The sequence below is a fragment of the Corapipo altera genome, unplaced genomic scaffold (assembly GCF_003945725.1).
Source record: "Corapipo altera isolate COAL_440 unplaced genomic scaffold, ASM394572v1 74, whole genome shotgun sequence".
NCBI lineage: Eukaryota > Metazoa > Chordata > Aves > Passeriformes > Pipridae > Corapipo > Corapipo altera.
In genome coordinates, this window is record NW_020884934.1 from 3,002,456 (window position 1) to 3,021,771 (window position 19,316).

The 19,316-nt window shown below is 47.1% G+C and overlaps 1 protein-coding gene across 9 annotated transcripts in view; it reads left to right on the forward strand.

The window, feature by feature from the left end:
• The window catches only part of TIAM1 (T cell lymphoma invasion and metastasis 1), a 164,342-nt gene that overhangs the window by 56,142 nt on the left and 88,884 nt on the right, over positions 1 to 19,316 (forward strand). Inside the window, exon 1 of one of the 9 annotated variants that reach the window (XM_027660030.1) lies at positions 1,700 to 1,777. The exons of the other annotated variants lie outside the window; for them this stretch is intronic. The gene's annotated coding sequence lies outside the window, so the exon portion shown is untranslated. Of the gene's footprint in view, positions 1 to 1,699; positions 1,778 to 19,316 lie in introns of those variants that run through there. 9 annotated transcript variants of the gene reach the window in all.

A 19,316-nucleotide genomic window follows, 5' to 3' on the forward strand; every position in this document is an offset into this window, starting at 1 on the left:
TCCTCGCCGATGGGATCGATGGCAGGTGGGCGGCTGTGCCTGTTGCTGCTGGAATGGGCTGGAGGTGGCCGTGCCCGAGTGAACCCCAGGGCAGGTAGCAGCAGCCCCCGTCGCCTTGTGAGTCACTCGTGGCTCGCCAAACCTGCTTACCTGCTTGGGGTTTGCTGGTTCCCAGCACTGAAAACTTCCCTCCCGTTTGTTTGGCCTGCCTGTCCTGTGAGTGGGAGCTGTTGGTTTGCTCATATGGGGTTTAAATTAATAGTGCTGAGGATGTATTGTTTCACTGCTTTCCAGTCCAAACAGTACATCTAATCCTATCCCTCCTTCAGCCCTTTTCTGCTGTCAAGGGGCAGGACTCTGGTGCTTATCAGGTGTGCCCCTGGTCACGGGGGACCTGGTGCTCTCTGAGCGTGGGCAGCTATATCAGAAACATCTGAGATGTGAAGTTAAACCCAGCGTGCTGTTTGAAGTGGGCTCAGACTCGCTGCAGTGGCAGGCAGCTCAGCCTGCACGTCTGCTCCTGATAATGGGGGTGTGAGGATGATTGTGCTGCATCAAATCTTCTCCCCGACTATCTCATCCCTGTCCCAAAATAGAATCATCTCCTCCCCTGCTCTGCTCCAGCGCCTGGGCGTGTGAAGCCTCACTACAGCTGCTTAATCCAACCCTGTGTCAGAACTGGGCTCCTGCATGTACCTTTTACCATTTTGTTTTGTTCTTTTCCTAATGGTTTTGTCCTTTTCCCAACTTGCGGTCCCTGTTGGGCTGCAGAGAGTGGGACTGCAAGTGTGTATGGTTATTGCTCAGTACTCTGTGTTTGTGAAATATCACGCAGAGTTGTAAAAGTTAATTTGTTTATTAATTTGATTTCTGCTTGTAAAAAATACTTACTGTGTTTTCTGCTTCATTTCCAGAGTAGTTTCATACCTGTTTTCCTTGCCCAGTGTAAGTGGTGCAGAGTCAAGGTGGGGGGAGTTGGGGGAAATAAACACAGATGGTTTGGGTTTTGTGTTGGTATTTCTTATTTATAGCAACCATTAGCCAACCCTGGTCTGGAGGACGCTGCTGCTCAAATCCTAATCCAGAAACAGTTATGTGGAAGTAGTGAATTGAGTAAAACCAGATCTGTGCGTAATTTTTAATTCCCTGTAGTTCCTGATCCTGGAAACTGTTCTGCACCTGTGAGCAGCTTAGTGGGAGGCAGTTGCTGGTCCTCTACAGAAGCACCATCCGGATACGGACCAGAGGGAATCCTTGGGGATGGGAGGGATTCGAGGGCAGCAGCAAAAGGCGCAGAGTAGGTCAGGTCAGAAGTGTTTTATTTTGCGTCTTGCTGGTGAGTTGTTCCCTGCAAGCAGGACAGAATCCCCAGGACAACGCGGTGCAGTCGCCCCTGTGGGCTGACTGGGAATTTTCGTTCCTGGCTCCTCTCGCAGTGCGTCAGGCTGGTGAGTTAAAGCCACCCCGGAGGGATGTCCTTAGGAATTCAGATTTCAGGAGCCAGCGGGGCTGAGTGGCAGCTCGTCTGAAGCCTGTGACGGGAGGAATTAATCAGGAGAGGGAGGGGAGAAGGGGAGGAGGGAGGGAGGGATGGCAAAACCCCAAACCTTCAAACACACCCAATTGACCCATCTCATTTTAGCATGAAACTTAACGAGTTACACCCACTCTGAAGCAGAAGGGGAATGAAACGCTGGCGCTTCCTCCTTTCTCTTACCGGCGGCTGGGGCTTGGGAAGTACAGCGGGTGAAGATGTTTGTGCTGCTGATGATGAGTGGTAAGAGGAGCCCTGCCTGCCTCGGTTGTGCCGGGCCAGGGGAGTAGGAGCAGCTGGAATTTGGCTCGAGCTGGGAAAACGTGTCTGGGGGTGTAGCGCTGTCGTGCTGTCTAAGGCACCGTGTGCCCAGAAAGCCCCGTAAGGCTTTCCTCTCCTAACTCCTGTCTTTCCTCAGTGTGGACAGAGGTGTTCCGTTCTCTGGGTTGGGCTGTCAAGTGTTGTTTGCTTTTCCAGGGTTTGCACTGCTCCCAGGGAGCACCCGGGTTCACTGCAGACACCCAGGGCTTGAACTGACTGAGTGGGAGCTGGGGACTCAACAGCTGAATTCCCTTGGAGAGAAAATGTAGTATCGTATTACCTGCTAAAGATGTTCCCCTCTCCAGCTGTCTGGCTTTATTTTCAGTAATTACAGGTTGCCATGCTCTTTAATTGTTGAAAATGAGCCCCGTGGAAGGTTTCAACTTGAATTGAACGCTCTGTTGGGTGTCTGTGTGAGGTGGGGAGAGCTGGAAGGCAGTGATGGGCAGTGCTGAGGGTGGGAAGGCTGGGTTGGGGGGGTTCCACGCTTGTTGAAGATCCAGTAATGCTGCAGAGCAGGGACTGGGGGAACCTCCTCTGGATCCAGTTGCTCATTTTTCTCCTTGTTACTCCTTGCGATCACTTATCAAGTTATTTTATATACTGGTTGCTATCTTGAAATCTAAATTGCCTAATTCTTGGGTTGGTGACAGGAAATGTGAGCACAGAGCCCTGGCCCTGCAATTACTGTGACTAAGCATTAGGACTAATCACCAAGTGGGGAGCGTGCTGCCGTCGGGGGGGATCCACACCATCCTCTCCTGGCTCTCCAACCCGACCTGCTGTCTCTAGGGCTGCTGTGGGAATGTCAGATACGGCTCCTGCTTCCTCAGGGACAGGGGCTTGCTTTCTGATGGGCAGGGTTCAGCCCTGACTCAGCGACACACTGCAACCCATCAGACATGAGTAATCCTCCGGGGCAGAGGCGAAGGATAATGTGCACCTTTTTTGGGGGAATTAAGTCAGCCTGTAGCTGTTGGAAGTACTGGTGCTTTAACAGTTTTGTTTAATATCCCAGAACCCCATTGCCAAGGTTGCTGTTAATCCCTTTGACAAGCGTTTTAATATTGCAGGAGGGATTTAAATTTCCATACGTGATCAGTGCTGTGCAACGAAGGGAGCAGGTTTGGTGGGTGTTGGTGGGTTGCTTGTTTTTCCCCCTCCTTTCAGAGTTAAAAGTGAGCTGTGCTTTAGGAAAAAGGTGTGGAAAATTGCTCTGCTAAACAGGGCAAATGGAGCCGAGGGATCAAGTGTGGCAGGCCTGGTTACACTTCCTGGGGAACTTGCTCTTTAAAGGGTGCGTGCCTGGTTTTAGGAGGGTTCCAACCTGTTTTGAGGCAGAAACACTTTCTTTTTCCAGAATGCCTGTTGGGAAAAACTCTGCCAAACCGCAAATTTGCATCATTTAAGCGTTTGCTTGAGCTTTATGCTTTTGCTCAGGGAAATTAGTGGTAGGATTCCTACTGGGATTGGTGTCGAGGAGAGGCATTGATTTTACACCATCACAGCAGTGGCAGTGAGTCTATTAGACATCAGTGTTTGGAGCAGACTCATTTATCTTTAAATGAAGTTACACACTATGGCTTGAGTTGTAGGTAATGGTTGTTTGAAAATGAACCCTGAGGAAAATACAGCTAATTTTCTTGCAGGATCAGTGACCTGGACTGGCCCAGCACAGGGGCCAGGGAATGCCTGGGTATCCTCCTGCCAGCAACTGGGGTGGGAGGCTGAGGGGGCAGAAATGAGAGCTCCAAGCTTGGGACGACAGGTTGGCTTGGGTCTAGAGCATGGCCCTGTGGTGAATGGCAGCAGGGAGACCTTATTGCTTCCCCTTCACTTTGACTCTGATTAATTACCCAGTGCTGGTCTTCTGCCATGTTGTGAGCTCAAAAAAACAAAGGATCTTTGGTGGGGGGCAGAAAAAAGGTCTCTAGAATGAAATACTGGCTTTTAAATAATTAATTATAAAGAAAAATCAAGTGTAAAAATAACGGTGGCATCGAATCTTTACAAGAATTCATCAAGACAGAGGATGACTCTCTCCTGATGTGTCTTTCTTGGTATTATTTCGTTAAACTGGCGACTGTGCGGTGCATGCCAGTGAGTTTTATGGCCCAGTAATCCATTGCTGGATGAGGGGAATACATTATTTATAGATTAGAGTGTTTTAACATCCTCACATGGTGTTGTTTAAGGAGGTCAGGATGCAGAGCAGTGGGAATGGGATTAGCCCAGCTGTGCCGCAAGCAGTGCAGAAGCAGGGGATGAAACGGGAAGTTACCACGCAGATATTGATGTTTTTATTGTGCCTCACAAGGCACAGGTCACGTAAGATTCAGGGGTTTCTAGAACCAGACTGTAGTTTTTATTGGTTATGACATCTCAGATTCTAAGTGAACTGGAAACAAACACGAACGTCCTTTCCCCTGGCTCAGCAGACTCACTGTTTGTGTTCTCGGTGGGGTGGTGTCAGAGGACTTGAGGAAGGGGGAGAGTGTGTGTGAGAACTACCAAGCCCCTCTTCCTTCCAGGGGGAAGCTGTTGTGCTGTTCCCACGTGTAAAGCTTCTCTCACAGCCCCGTGGGCCGGTGCTGTGGGCAGACAGGTAGTTGTTGATTCACTGCACAGTGCTTTTAGTGTAATTGCTTTTTGAGACTTCCAATTAGGCTTTCCATGAGAGTTGGGATGTGATGTTCTCAGGTTGCTTAAAGTGCCCTGGTAAAGCCAAGCCAATAAATGATCCCAGCAGGGTAGGGGGGTGCCCATTAGGCAGGATGTGCATGTGGGCACCTCTAGGATGAGGTGTCCCGTGTAGTTTGGTCCTGGGAAGGGGCTCTGTGCCTGGTTTGCCTCAGGAGGCTCTGTGGCCTTGCTGCTGTCAGTGCCCACAGCAGTTCCCACCCTCCTCTCAGCCTCTGGGGCTGGAGGCTGGAGAGTTGTTCAACTCTGGCATGTTCTAGTATTGTCTAGAGCTGGTCTACATGCCCCATGGTTGGACTAGATAGTCTTAGGGGTCTTTTCCAACCTTAATGATTCTACATTATGAGGTAATTAAGAGCTCAGACTCACAGTGATGCTAACGGGGTTTAATAAGTGGCCAGGCATCATGTGCCTGCTGTGGTGCCACTTCACTGGGACTGGCACAGGATAAATTGAGTTACCTTGCGTTGCCAAAGGTGCACCTGAGTTACAGGCAGTGAGCAGCACCTCTGGAAGCTGATTTGGGGCTGACCACAAACCTTGCTCACGTAGGTGCTGCTGTAATGGTGTGAGTGTCTGCAAGCAGGAGTGTTGTCAAAGGATCAGGCTCTGTAGGTAGGCAGTGTAGGGCACAGCAAGTCAGAGCTGCAGCTGGAGGGGCCGAGAGAGTTGCTAAACCTTTTCTGTATCACTTTGTCCAAAGCCAGAAAGCAGTTTTTGAAGTCTTTGAGGTAGCAGAAGTGGGAATGAAAAGGGAAGTATGTAGATTTTGCATTGATACCTGCCTCCACCATTTTTGGAAGATGCTCAGAGGCCCTCCTGTCAGGATTTCCCTCCATACCTTACATTGCCTTGTGGCTCCTGAAATACCCTCACAGAAGCTGGGCTTTTGGTGAGGGGGGGGGCTTTGCAACCCCTATTGAAAAGTGCTGTAGCACTCAGAAAACCCAGTGCTGTGACTTTCCTAGGTGAGCAAACATCCCCCTGTGGTCCTGCAGTCAAGTCCCTCTAAGACTCAGCTCTGAGGGAAGACAGAGAACCTTCTGCTGTCTGCTTCCCAGCTGGGAATTGCTTTGTTATTCATTTGCATTAACCTGGGTGGGGAAGGTGTACTCGGAGTGTGCCCCAGGCCCTCAGACATTGAAATAGAGACAAAAGACTCCCCATTGCGCAAGGCCACTGCTGGGAAGGGAGCTGGGAAGCTGCTGGGTGCAGCTACTTCACAGAATCACAGGATCATTCAGGTTGGAAAAGACCTCTGAGACCATCGAGTCCACCCTGTGCCCGATGCCCACCTCGTCCCCCAGCCCAGAGCACCGAGTGCCACATCCAGTCCTTCCTTGGACACCTCCAGGGATGGGGACTCCACCCTGGGCAGCCCGTGCCTTGGTTCTGTGTGAACACTGGGAAAACCTGAAGACCCAAAGCAGAGGTTGTGCCTGAGCCTTCTGGCTTTGCCCGCTGCTCCTCAGCCGTGGGGAGGCCACTCACTTCCCTTTGCCAGTCATTTCCCACCTCTCCTGGTGGGGGGATCCCTCTGGTGAGGCCCAGCTGACTCCACAGGGAGGAACCTGCTCACCAAGTGCTGCAGGAATTGAAGCATTTTCTGCTCCAGGTTTCCAGGTGGGGTGTGTGATTGTTAAGTGATCGCTGCAGGTTTATGCACTGAATTCAAGTGGTGACTGAGAACTTTTGTCAGGCATCCGATGACTTTTGGCTGTAAGTGATGTGTAATATGTGCCAAAGGTTGTTTTGGTGAAAAGTGACTCATGTGCTTTTTTTAGCAGTAACAAAGGAACCCTTTTTTTTTTTTTAATCTTTGCACTTCTGCAACAATAAAAATGTGGGTGTTTTTTTTCCATTAAGTGGAAGGAAAGTTGCATTTTTGTTGACTCTTATGGCACTGCTATAAGAGATGTGAGATGAGCAGTAGCAGGCACCAGAAACACACACAGCCTGGGTGTAAGACTCGAGGCAGAATCCAGAAGTCTATTGAGTTGAAAGTTGCAGGATAAAATTTATGACAAAAAAAAAAGTCTGTGAGAGTCACTTCCTCACTGATTTTATTAATTTATTTATTTATTTTTTTTTTCAAATTAATCTTAATGCTTTAGTAACATCTGGGTGATTGCTTGGCAGTCTTTTTCTGGGAAGCACTTTTGTGTATGTGTACTTTGTTATGGAGTGATAAATCACTGTAATTTACCAGCCTGGCTTTTAAAAATTTGAAAAGTCATACTGTGTGATATGTTCCTTTGAGCTGTCATTCCTGGAGGCATCTGAATCAATGCATGACATTTCAGCTCCTGTTTACTGTTTCAAACAGGTCTTTATGCTTGACGTGGTTACCTGAGTGTACCTTCAAGTTTGGAATTTATGGAGAGATTTTTAAGGGGAAATTAAGAGGAGGAGGCAGCAAATCCAGTCAGTTGTTTTGAGCCACCTGGAGCTGGTAAATTAATATAATGTCCAGAGCTCCACAAAGACTGAGGACTCACTGGCCGTGTCCCTGGGAGCCCCTGTCTCTCCTTGATGGGCTGTCTGTTCACCCCAGCTCTGCCTCTCTGCTGAATTGTGGCCTCCAGCCTTTTTGTAGCAGGAGGTTGAGGCAAGAGAAGGGCAAAATTGCACATCACATAGGTGCTCCAACAGCTGGAGCCTGTATTTCCAAAGAACATGAAGCAATGCAGGGAATAAGCAGGACGCGGCTGTCCAGGAGCATGAGAAAACCGTGGTGCCTACCACAGTCAGCTTTTGGTCTGTGCTTCTGGGCAAGCAGAAGGAGAGAAATCAAGGCTTCTTTGGGAGCATGGCTTTGAGAGGAAAGCTGTCTGCAGGGCTTGGGCTGCTGGAACTGCATCTTTGAGAGAAGGCGACTGGATTCTTTGGAAATAGAGGCATTGGAAGGAAGGTGTACCTGAAGCTGTGGTCAGGATCACGGGGTTTCACAGAATCACTGAGGTTGGAAAAGACTTCTAAGACCATCAAGTCCAACCCGTGACTGATCCCCACCTTATCACCCAGCCCTGAGCACTAAGTGCCACGTCCAGCCATTGCTTGGGCACCTCCAGGGATGGGGACTCCACCACCTCCTTGGGCAGCTCCTTCCAATGCCTGACAATTCTTTTAGTGAAGAAATTCCTCCTACCTCCAGTCTGAACCTTCCCCCAAAGTTTGCACGTTTACAGTGCATTTTACCTGAGGTTGTTTTAGCCTAGAGCTGTTGTCTGCAAGAGGAACAAGAAGTCTTAGGAATTACTTTTGGAGTTAATTTGGGGTCCAGCTGACATAGACCTGCCACCCCCTGTAAATACAGTCACTGTTGATCCTAGTCTGAGCTCCAGGGTTTCCTGGGGGTGAGGGGCTACATCCTGCTTGTCACCAGAGCCTGCTTCAGCTGTGCTGTGCTTATCCCAGAAGGTTTCAGGTTGTGTTTGAGGTGGCTGCCCAACCTGTGTTGCCTGAGATGGCAGAGCAGGTTTAGGAGCAGCACAGCTCACCTGGCACTTACACAGGATTGCAGATGAGCAGCAGATACTCAGCTTTTTCAGAGCAATCTTGAACCTGCTCATCAGAGTGTGCATCTCACTTGAAGCCAGCCAGCTGTGGAGAGCTATTTCTGTACAGGAATCCCGTGAAATTTTAATGCACTTTTTGCTCATTGAACCCCAAAATGAGTCACTTAAGGGAACAGTGTCAGACTTTTGAAACCTCTGCCTACCTGTTGCTTCCACTGACTTTTCTGTAACCTGCTTAGGTCCTGGATTATTCATGGAGAGAACAAATCCAAGAGAGGACAGGTTGTCCTCAGGCACATGGTGGGATTGTTGGAGTGTCCTGTGCAGGGCCAGGAGCTGGACTGGATGATCCTTGTGGGTTCCTTCCACCTCAGGATATTCTTTGGCTCTGTGATTCAGGATTTTAGCAGTGTGTAATACTGATGAGAAGGAATTAAGGATTAGGACACTTTCAGCAGGTATATAAAATTATCCTTTTATCAAACTCTCTTTAAAAAAAAAATCCGTATTTGGATATGTGAAGATAGCAACTTGTAGAGGTTTTTATTCTTCCCAGAGCTACTGATTCATTGCCTAAATGGCAATAAAATGTCTTGCCTCGCTGCAATCTGCCCTGAGATGTTAGTCATGGCTCTGTGTTACTCAGAGTTGGGCACAGAAGGGAGAGACAGCAACTTCACACCTTCCTGGCAGCTCCTGCTTTTCACAACCCCACTTGCACCAGACAGCACCACGTTGGTGAGGCTTTTTAACAGAATTCTGCAGAGGTCTCAGAAATTAATATATTTGTGTGGAGGCCTCTCCAACCTCTTTCTCAGCTCCCCACTCAAAGAGCTTTCAAAAGCCAGGAGGGCTGGTGGGTGCTCAGGGCTGGACCCAGCCCACCTCTCCTGGAGCTCAGAGAGCTCCTTAGAGACAGAGATTTGGGAGGCTGGGAAGTGAAAATAATTTCTTATTGCTCAAACTGGACCAAATTTCATGTTTGGAGTCTCTGCTAGTAAAATCAGCAGAGCAATAAGAAGATTATCTTTGTCCAACCTCTCTTTTTTTAAACGTAGGAGATGAGCGCCGGGGGCCAGGGATTCATATTCCACCATGCCTGACCTACAATTTATTGCAATATTATCTCCAAGTAATTGAGTGGGCCTCACAAGTCTGTGTATCAGCTGAATTCTGGCTGTCTCTTAAGGAGGTGCATATGATTCCTTTCACTTCATTTTCAGAGAGGCCTTTTCTGTGAAGCAAAGTGACGCTGTGGTTTGTGATGCTCTGATGAAATTATGCCTTGTTGAGCTCAGTCCCTGCTGTCTAAGGAGATATTTGTCACCACCGTGTTCCCTGCTTGAGCACCTCACCTGAAAAAATGGATGATCTTTAAGGCCCCTTCCAACCCAGGCTGTTCTGTGATTCTGTAGTTTATTCTGGCTCTATTTCAGTGATAAATGAAAGGAATTTCTCTGTCTGTAAAAGGAGATTTGAGATGAGGGGAGATTTCAGATACTTGCCTGTGAATCCGTGAAATTAAGTTGGAGAGTGGAGCCCTAATCTAGTACCTTCTCTGTGAGATACAGCTTTTGCTTAAGCTTCACAACTGAATAAACTAATAAAGCTGTCAGACAGCCGGGGTACTGCCTGCTGAAATTCTTGGCTTGCAGTTGAACAGAATCCTCTAGAATTCAGAAACTCAGGGGGAAAAAAAAAGGGTCCTCAGCATTAAATACACATGCCCTTCTTTGAAAAACATCCCCCCCCACATCCGAGCCGAGCGTTCTCCGAAAATCTCATTGAACAACGGGAGCACGAACACGCCCCATGTAAGTGCTGCAGGTTATTCCATCAGACTAATAACAGAAAATGGCTCTTCCCCATGGGACAGCATTGTATAACATGGAATTTATTCAGCAGTGCAGAGTGGGATCTGAAATGCTACCTGTTGGCATTGGCTGTTTCACTGGGAATCGGGGATTTGAGGGCTGGGGCTTGCTGTTTTTTTCCCTGGCTGAGTGTGATTATCTCAATAGCTACACTTGCAAGCTGTTATTTGATTTCCATTGTGACTCTGTAATAGTGCTCAAAGGATTACGAGTAAATGTATATGAAGAGCTTGATCCCTGAGAGCGTGAGGGATACAAACCACATGCCTGGGCTGGGTTGTTGTGGTTTCTTATAAAAATTGAGTGGGGTTTTGGACTGAATGACCATTTGTTCTTCCAGCTTCTCACAGACAGCCACGTTCTGTGGGCTGTCATCAGGGAGGAGCGTGCACGTTGCACTGTGCTGTTTTTAGTACGAAAGTGTTAAAAATACTTGAAATACAACTCTTTGTTAGTCCATTGCAAGACCATTTTAATTTAAACCCAACAAATATTTCAGCTGGGCTTTTATAATGATTATTAGTTTTTAATTATTTCTTCTATTTTCCTTGATTAAAAATGGAATTAATACTCTTCTAAATCTAGTTTTATTTACTGACTTGGCATGTGGAATTGCTTCTGGTTTCTTTTATGAAAGGCAGTGTAACCTTGAAAAAGCTGGATGGCTGTTGTGTCCGTGTTTCTTCACCTAAATGGATTGGGAAAATGTTGGTAGAATTTTAACATTTGAAGGCTGGTCTAACTAACAACATATTAATGTCTTTAAGCTGCTGCTGAAGGATCAAGTTAGTTTGCGTGACATCAATCACAACTTTGTGGTCAATTCTAGTCCAGGATGTCAATGTTTGGTATCACATCAGCTAAATTAGAATTTATGGTTAGCTGTTATGATAGTAAATGGGATTCATTCTGTTTTATTCTTCTCTGTATGCAAATTCCAACCCATTCTATTGCACTGACCTGTGTACTCTTGTGCATCATCTTCTGGTGAGTACATCCCTAAAAATGAATTAGATCCTCTCTGTAGGAGAATTAGATCCTCTCTGTAGGAATTTACGGGCCTGTTACACTTTGCACAGCAAAAGAATCAACAAAATTAACAGCATTTTGGGTTTCTTGAATTTATATTGCTGTTAAGAACCGTGTTCACCGTTGCTCAAGTGTTGTTGTTTAATGCTTGAGATAAATACAGGCTAAGTTGGAAAACATCTACAGTGGGACACATTATTTATCTGCTCACACCGTGTGGCATTCTGAATATTCCCCTCAAGCTCCCTTAATGAATTAATTGGGAAAAATCACCTATGGCAGATAAAAGACTCTTCTGTTTCATGTGGATGGATTGTGTTTAAGTGGCATATGCTAAAGGGAAATGTCCAGGTAGTGTTCTTGTGAGATTGCCAGTTCATAATTCAGTTTAGTCTGAAGTCCCTGGTTGGCAGGTTAGACTGGGAGCTGTCCTCCTGTCTCCATTAATCTTCATCTGAATGTTCCCTGGAAAAAAACATGAGCCCAGGGATGGCTCCGTTGCTGATAGGTGTGCTAACAACCCTTGCCCTGCATTGATCCACGCTCCAAGTTGCTCACTTGAATTATGGGCTAATTCTGCCTGAAATTCTGCATAATTTTTAAATCTTGGGTCGTTTAATAAAGTTGCTTGTCAGGGTGATGTCGGAAGTAATGACGGAACTTCAGTCACGTGAGTGCTCGGACGAAAACGTCCCTGGAGTCTGGTGGGAGCCAATTTCCATTCCAGCAGCGTTGGGCTCTGCTCGGGTCTCACATTATGGCATTTCAGTGTCTTCCTTGTGAGTTTTTCAGCAGATTTCTGTGGAGGAAAAGATGGATTCTGGAAATCTTGCATAAACAAATTACACTTGGCAAGCGGGATACTGCTGTGTTGTTCCCTACTTGATAAAAGTTCCAGTAAAGCGGGCTCTCTGATACAGGAATATCCCAGAATGTAGGTTGGGTCAGGAGAAGCTGGGAGCCAAAGCAGGGCTGAACCTTCTCCCTTTGAAGCACCATCCCGCCTGTGTTTGCATTTTCTGCATTTTTCATGATGTATTGACAAAGAAATGTCGGGGTGAGTTTCCTGAAAACAAAGGAGTGAATGAATGCAGTCCTTTTTCTCTTTTATTCCTGAAACTGGTTATAGGCCTTTTTTTTTTTTTCCCCCCTAAGCCTGTTATGTTGGGCTTTAAAGAACAAACCCCCAGCACCAGACAATACAGTAAAACCAAAAGTGCTGGAGCAGGTGTTGCCCACTTGTTCAAACAAGTCTAGGACTCGTTTCCTTTTCAGAACACAGTTGGAAGTCAGGCCTTAAGGAGGAATATTGAAGTGGAACTATTGAGCATAAACTCACAAAGTGGGCCCTGTGCCCCAAAATTGTGTACTTGCGTGTGTCTTTGTGAGAAGAGCAGGTTATTACCCCTGCTGAGCCCCTGTGAGCAGGACACACCCTTGCACTAAACCTTCCCAGAGCTTTCCCAGTGCTTTTGCTCATTAGGAAGATTATGTGCAATCCCTTTCCCCTCCCTGTGGCTGCCCCATCCCTGGAAATGTCCAAGGCCAGGTTGGACGAGGCTTGGAGGAGCCTGGACTAGTGAAAGGTGTCCCTGCCATAGGCAGGGATGAGCTTTAAGGTCCCTTCCAGCTCACTTCCAGGATTCTATGATTCTGATATTCCAGATCCCCTTATCTGCCTCACGGTTTGTTTTTTTCCCCTTAATGTTTTGTGCCTCAAATTAAGCACCAGCTTTTGTGAATGGCTCTGAGAGACGGGGTTGTTTCAGCCGGCAGAGCGTTGGCACAGCTTTCCTGCCTGCCCACAACTCAACCATTCCTGGGAAGGCTTTTCCCCACCTCCGTGCTGTAGTGTTGGGCACAGCCATCTAGGTGGGTTATTGAGGCGTTTCAGTAGGTTCTAAAGATGGTCACAGCATGTTGTGTGTGTGCTTCCACCACCCAGCAGCCTGGGATGCCCCTTTGACCAGGGTTTGCTGCATCTCCTGTGTAAACAAACAGTTGTTTCTTTTAATTCCACCTCCATGTCCAGATTCCACTGGGGCATGTTTCCTACTTGGAACGGGAGCCCTCGGCAAAGGCCTGTTCTGCTGGTGGGGCCGGGGAAGTTGTTTCCCTTGGAAAGTTGGAGGTGCCCATTGTGTAAAATGTTTCGCAAGCCACGTTGCGCTGGGAAAAGTACTTGGTGGGGCAGAGCCTGCAAGCTGGAGCAGAGAGGAGCCCCGCAAAAGTGATTATACATTCCTTTTCATGGGTTGTTTGGGCTTTTTTTTTTTTTTTTAAGAGGCAGAGAATACGTTCAGGCATGTTAAAACCTGTGCTAGAAGTGATAATGGAGTGCCTCCCTCCTTTCCCACAGCTGGGCGTAGGTAGGACATGCCAAAGCTCGGTGCCTGGCTCCTTGTGTTCACAGCCCTCTGCTTGGAGATGGAGAGGGGTGAGGTGGTCAAGGGGCCTCTTCTCCTCCACCTCTGGTCTCCACATCCCTGTGCCCACCTCTCACCTCGGTGCTTGTTGACCCCTAAATGGCCAGGCTGGGGGTGCACAGGGTCCTTTCCCCTCTCCACCACCCCAACCTAGGGAATGAAGTCTGTGCCTAGAGCCACCTTCTTCCCCCTGTCCTGCTGCCCAGTGAGATCACTCAGGATCCTCAGGGTAAGGCAGAGCTCATGGTGAATGGAGGTGGTAGTAACTGGTCTCAGAGCGTGTTTCCAGCCATCACTGTTGTAGTTTATTTGTTTCATTTCAAAGCCGTTGCAGACACAGCTGGTTTAAATTACTCCTCCCTCATGAACTGCTGGTAAGTGGTCAGGCTAAACAATATCCCAATATTAATTGGTGCAGTGGGATTTCGGGTGATGCTTGGAGGAGCGTCGCTCTTGTGTTTAGCTTGGTTTAGCTCTGCAAATGTTTTTATTGTCTTTAAAAGGGATTTACTGCCTGTTTACATAATTATTAATCTAATAATTAAACCTGCATTGAACCCTGAAAGTTAGTGATTCTGTGTGAAACACTGAGAACAAAGGAAGCCTGTCAAGTTTTTGTATCTTTTATAAATATCAGCCTCCAGAACAATCAAACCGACAGAAATCCCACAAAAATGTCCCAGTTAATGGACTTTCTGTTTGCTACACTATATAAGGTTACAGAAATACTGGTAGCTAATTACAGCCTTACAAATGGCACCAGGAGGGATGGTTTTTCTCCAGCCTGTGCTGCCTTCCTTTGGCTCTCTGAAGTTTGGAGCAATGAACACTTTTTGCAGAGGAACTGTTTGGTTGCTTTTTTTGGGTACTTTGCCTGGATGTAGCTGCTGGGTGTTTCAGGTGTTTCAAAAAATTATAGGTAAGTTGTTAGAAAGGGTGTTTTCAAAACTTATTGTGAGTTTCCTTTGAAGGACACTTTTTTTTTGTTTCAAATGGGGAAGGGGAGATTTGCTGCCTTGTGGGATGGAGCTGGGGTGGTGCTGGGAGACAGCAGCAGGAAACTGCCTTTGCTTCCTCCTCCTTTTCCTTACTGAAGCTGCCAGGTCCCCTGGGCCACAGCAGGGAGAAGGGAAGGAGGAGGAGAAAGAGCCTTCTCTGCAGCCAAACCCAGGTGGGACAGCCCTGAGAATGGGGCTCATGGATCCTGTGCCTGAGGCTCAGCCTGGCTGGTGAGGGGGCCATGGGCCAAAGAGAAGCTGCTGGAAATGCCTGCTGAGGAAATGGTTTGTAGAAAAGCTATAGAAATAACATCTCTTTTTTTCTCTGACATTTTTTTCCTTCTGTTCTCTGCTCCTTGTGGCCTTTTCCTTTTTGGTGTGCGAAAGCTTTGTGGGTGAGGCAAGGAAGGATTTCCCACTGTGGTTCAGGAACGCCGGGCTAAGCTTTTTGGGTTCCGTGTGGAACTCTTCAAACCTCATTACTTCCTCCTGATCCAAAGCCCGTGGAATTAATTTTCCACTGATTTCACTGTGGCTTTTGGGCAAGGTGTTCAGGGGAGCTGTTATTTCTGCAGGCGGGATCACTCATGTGGCAGCTTGTTCCGAGCGAGCCCGATATGCAAACGCTTGACAGGTTCCTTTTGAAGAAAAGGATGGTGTCAGCACTGTGCAGGGAGGGAGACACCTTTTCTTCCCCTCACAGACGTGAGGCTTCTGCCCACTCTTGGTGCAGCCTCACAGAGGGAAGTCCTCGGCTGCAAGATCACAGAAACCAGGACTGTTTGTGTTTCCGCAGTGCTTCTGCTGGAAGAGCTTATTTTAAGCTTTATTTTCTATGGTAATAAAAAAAAAAATAAGTGTTACTATAAGTCATGCTGCAGTTTTGCTCCTGTAACTGTTGCTGTGGCCTCTCCATGCATGGTCAGAGGTCATGTTCCATCAAACTGGTGGCTATAGCTGTGCTGGGAGATATTTGCAATGTAGATCTGGCCTTAATTTTGAGGCTCTGCTTAGATCCTGCACTGCACAGAGCTGTCTTTCCTCCTTCAGTAAGGAGATAACTTGTTGAGAATGATTTTGTAGAAGTTGATTGAAAACTGTAAATTATAAAGTGCGAATCATTGGGGTTTTTTACCTCCTCCTCCTCTTTTCGTGTAGGTGTGTCAACTCTTTCATGTAGGTATGTCAACCCTTTAACATAGGCATGCCAACTCTGAAAAGTGATGGAAAAAAACCCCCAAGAAAACAAGTGAAGGAGGTATTTGCATTTGAAATATTTTGATTTCACTCATGGGTGACTTGAAGGGCTGTGCAGCCCATCAGTGATGTGAGATAAGGTGATGTTTTTAAGATGGCAAGACTGTCTCTGATGGCAAAACATCCAGAGGTCTGCAGAGCACCTGTAGGGCAGACTCTGTACTAGAGATCTGAAAACTTCAATGGTAAAACTCTCTGAACTGGCACAAAGGTTACTTACTGTGTTCTGAAAAGAGGTGCAAAGAGGTGCAGCAGGGCAGAATCACAGTCCTTGTTCAGCTCAGTTGTAAAGGTGTCCTTTGCTGCTCTCTTTAAAGAGCTTCCCTTGAAAATTGCAGCAATGTCTTCCTTGTCTCTGAGGTACATCCACTTGCTACAAAAATGAAATTACTGCTCCTGGCCTGGGTCTGTAGGATCAGTGTGGAGACGTGGCTGCTGGTGAAGTGAGTGGAAGGCACAGGAGAGTCACATCTCCTGGTTGCTTTGGCTTGGGAGGGAGGAAATGTGTCTCTCAAGGGGACTGAAATTCAGGCTCCCTGGTGCTATTTTTAACACCTGTTTGACTAAAAATTACTTTCAGCCAGTGACATAGTGGGGGCTGTGTGCACACGGACAAAAACAGTGCTGGGAAGTTACCGGGAAAATCTCGGCATTCCTGCAGCTTTGTTTGTGGGACAGATGCTATTCAGGTGAATTCAGGAGCTGTTGAGAGCTCAAATGGGTTGAATAAATCACTTGGGCAAGGTGACTGTGGTCAGTGTGTCTGCAAATACACTTTGTGAGCATCTACTGCAAGGTTTGTTTTCATTTGGCCTGGGAATGATGCCACAGAAAATACCAGTGGCTTTCTCAGCTACTAAAAATCATCTACTACTCTTTAAATGTGAAGAGGAAACTGGTTATTTTCTTTCAGGGCTATTCTGGGCCATGTACCAAATGATGGAATGGCACTTACTGCTGCTGAAAATATCAAGTGCTTCGTAGATTTACTGTGTCTTTGTTTGATGGTGTGGCTGATATTTCACCAGCCCGGCATTTGGAGGAGGCAGAGCTGTTGTTTTATGAGAAGTTTGCATTTTAGATGCGTACTTCAGAATGCCTAAAAAAAATCCACTTTAAATCATAACATTTTGTTAATGTGACTATACCTGGCCGTAACTGCTGCAGGTAAGAAAATATGCTTGTAATATAAAATTCTTATAATATAAAATATTCTTATAAATATTAAGGCAGAATGTTTGATTGGTGACCTTCTTTTCCAAAAAAAGAGGCATTGAACCAGAGCTGGTTTCCATCAACACTCTGTTTGTGCTTCAGCCAGGCAGCACCTGTAGCGCTCCCTCTGATGAATTGCTCTACTGGGTGACATTCCAGTAACTGGGCAATCAGTTTTCCTTTTCTGGTGAATGGTTTATTCACTGAGAAGTGGTTTGGGAGTTTGGGACAGCTGAGAAGCTCTGGAGCTGATTATAAGCTGCAGAGGGCCTCAGTCAAGTGACACTGTGTTGTCAGAGGCAGATACATGGCGGGATCTGAGGTGCTGAGCAATCACTGCAACTACGGATTTGACTTAAACTCACTCAGTGTTTTCAGCTGAAAACTTGATTTTTCCTGCTGAAAACATAATTTTCCAAGTAGACTAAGAAAACAGAGAAACAGTGGCTTCCCCACCCTCACCCCTTCACATGTACATGCACCCACATGCTGCTTTGCATCCTGCACCCAAGAGGGATGTCACTCCTCCAAACCAGGCAGGTCCAGATCAAAGTCCTGGATGATGAGCCTAAAATCTCCATTTTCTACCTCTCCTGTGGGACGCACCTTTACAGGGTGCCTTTTTTGAGTTACTGCATTATCAGATGATCCTGGAACAGTTGTCCTCGGTTTGTGTTGTAATTAGTTGCTTACACTTTTCAAATATTGAGGCGCTAAAAGAAAGTGAGAGCCTGGTGCTGGAAAATTCCCTCCTAGGATTTGGAACATCTCTCCTTGCTGCTTCTCTGGCAATACCTTTCGAGTCATTTTCAGAAGCAGAATAAAACTGAAGCTGTTTTTGGCAGAACCTGCAAGATGTTGGGAACTCACAGGTACAAGCCCCTCAGCTGGTCACCTGGCAGTGCTGGCTGTGCACTAATCACAGGCAGCTTCTGTGTGCCAGCAACATTTCCCTGTTATTGAGCACAGATTGCAAAGCCAGAGGAGAACTTGAACCAACTACTGCGCTGCCAGACTGGGGAGGATTAGTCCAGCAGCATCAACTCATTGCTTTTTTCATACTACTCAGGAACAGCTTGAGTTTTGGAGGGATGAGCTCTCTCCCTGGGTGCAGCTGTGATCCATGGATGTCACCGAACTGGTCAGCTCATAGAATCCAGGGCAATGTTCACCTCCTGAACAAGCCAGCTGGATCCACTGGGCTTGACAAAGCTGCTTCTCTGCTTGTGTCCCATTTGACAAGAGCTTTGTTGTTCCCGACTCCTCTTGGACTGAAAATCTCTACTTCTCCTGAAGGTAGTCTGGCCTGTATTAACCTTGGCCATGGGTGATGAGGGTTGCACATGTTATTTCAGATGAGGTCAACGTCTTCTGCAGCATCATTCGCTCCTGTTTCCTGCTGGGCAAGTCTTGCTTGGTGCATATTTTGGCTACATTTGCTTTTCTTGTGACTTCTATCACCGCTTGTGGTCCCCTGGGATCAATATGAGACAAAAGGTCTGTGCTGTGACTCTTTCCAGCTTTGTGTCATCAGCACAAGTCACTGGCACATTTCATTTTTACGTGTCGTCATTAAAAACATTAAAAACCTGGTCCCTTGAGCCATATAATTCTCCTTTCAGCACAACCTCTGTGCAAAGTTTCCTTATGCAGATCATAATTTCTGTGCCAGTTTTTTGTCATCTTCAGCTCCACTAGTAGTTTCCTGGGAAGCTGTATCCTGCCCTTTCCTCCCCTGGAAAATGGCCAGATGGCTATGTCACTGCTGGGATCCCTTGTTCTCCAGTTCCAGGCAGGATCCTGGTCCGCAGATTTTAATGTAAAAATTCCTGTCCCTATCCCTGTGGTTGCTTGCACTGCTTCTCTCACAGCTTTGGGATGCAGAGGAAAAACTGCTGCACATTTCAAACTCTCCGAATTTTGCTCCTGATGCCTCAGATGTGGTGATTCAATGCCTTGCTCCCCTCTGCCTTCACTGGAAGAGCAGGCAAAGCCTTCATTTTATTTGGAGACCATGTTCAGAGCTCATGGGTGTCAGCTTTCCATCACCACTGCCTCAGCCTGACTTGGTAATTCTGGCTTTTCCTCTCCAAACCATTTGCCGATCCATCCTTTTTCCTCTCTCCATGGTCGGTCTCTGCTCCCTGCCTGCCTCTTCCCGGGGTGGGGGCTCATCCCTGAGGCCCCAAGGGTGTCTTCTCCTGGAATTCCCATCCCTCGTGGGTTTTGTCCTGAAGAAGCAACACTCAGTGGGTGGCTGTGGTGGTGTGTGCTGCTCCCAAGGGGAAGAGCTCTGGGCAGGACCCGTATCAGGAGATGGGATGGATAAGTTGGGACTGAAACCGGTCGGCCCAGATGAGCTGAACCTCAGTGTGGATACGTTGTGATCGGGTTCTGTCAGGACGTGCAGGATAAAATCTGAATGCTTAATTTAACTTTGGCAG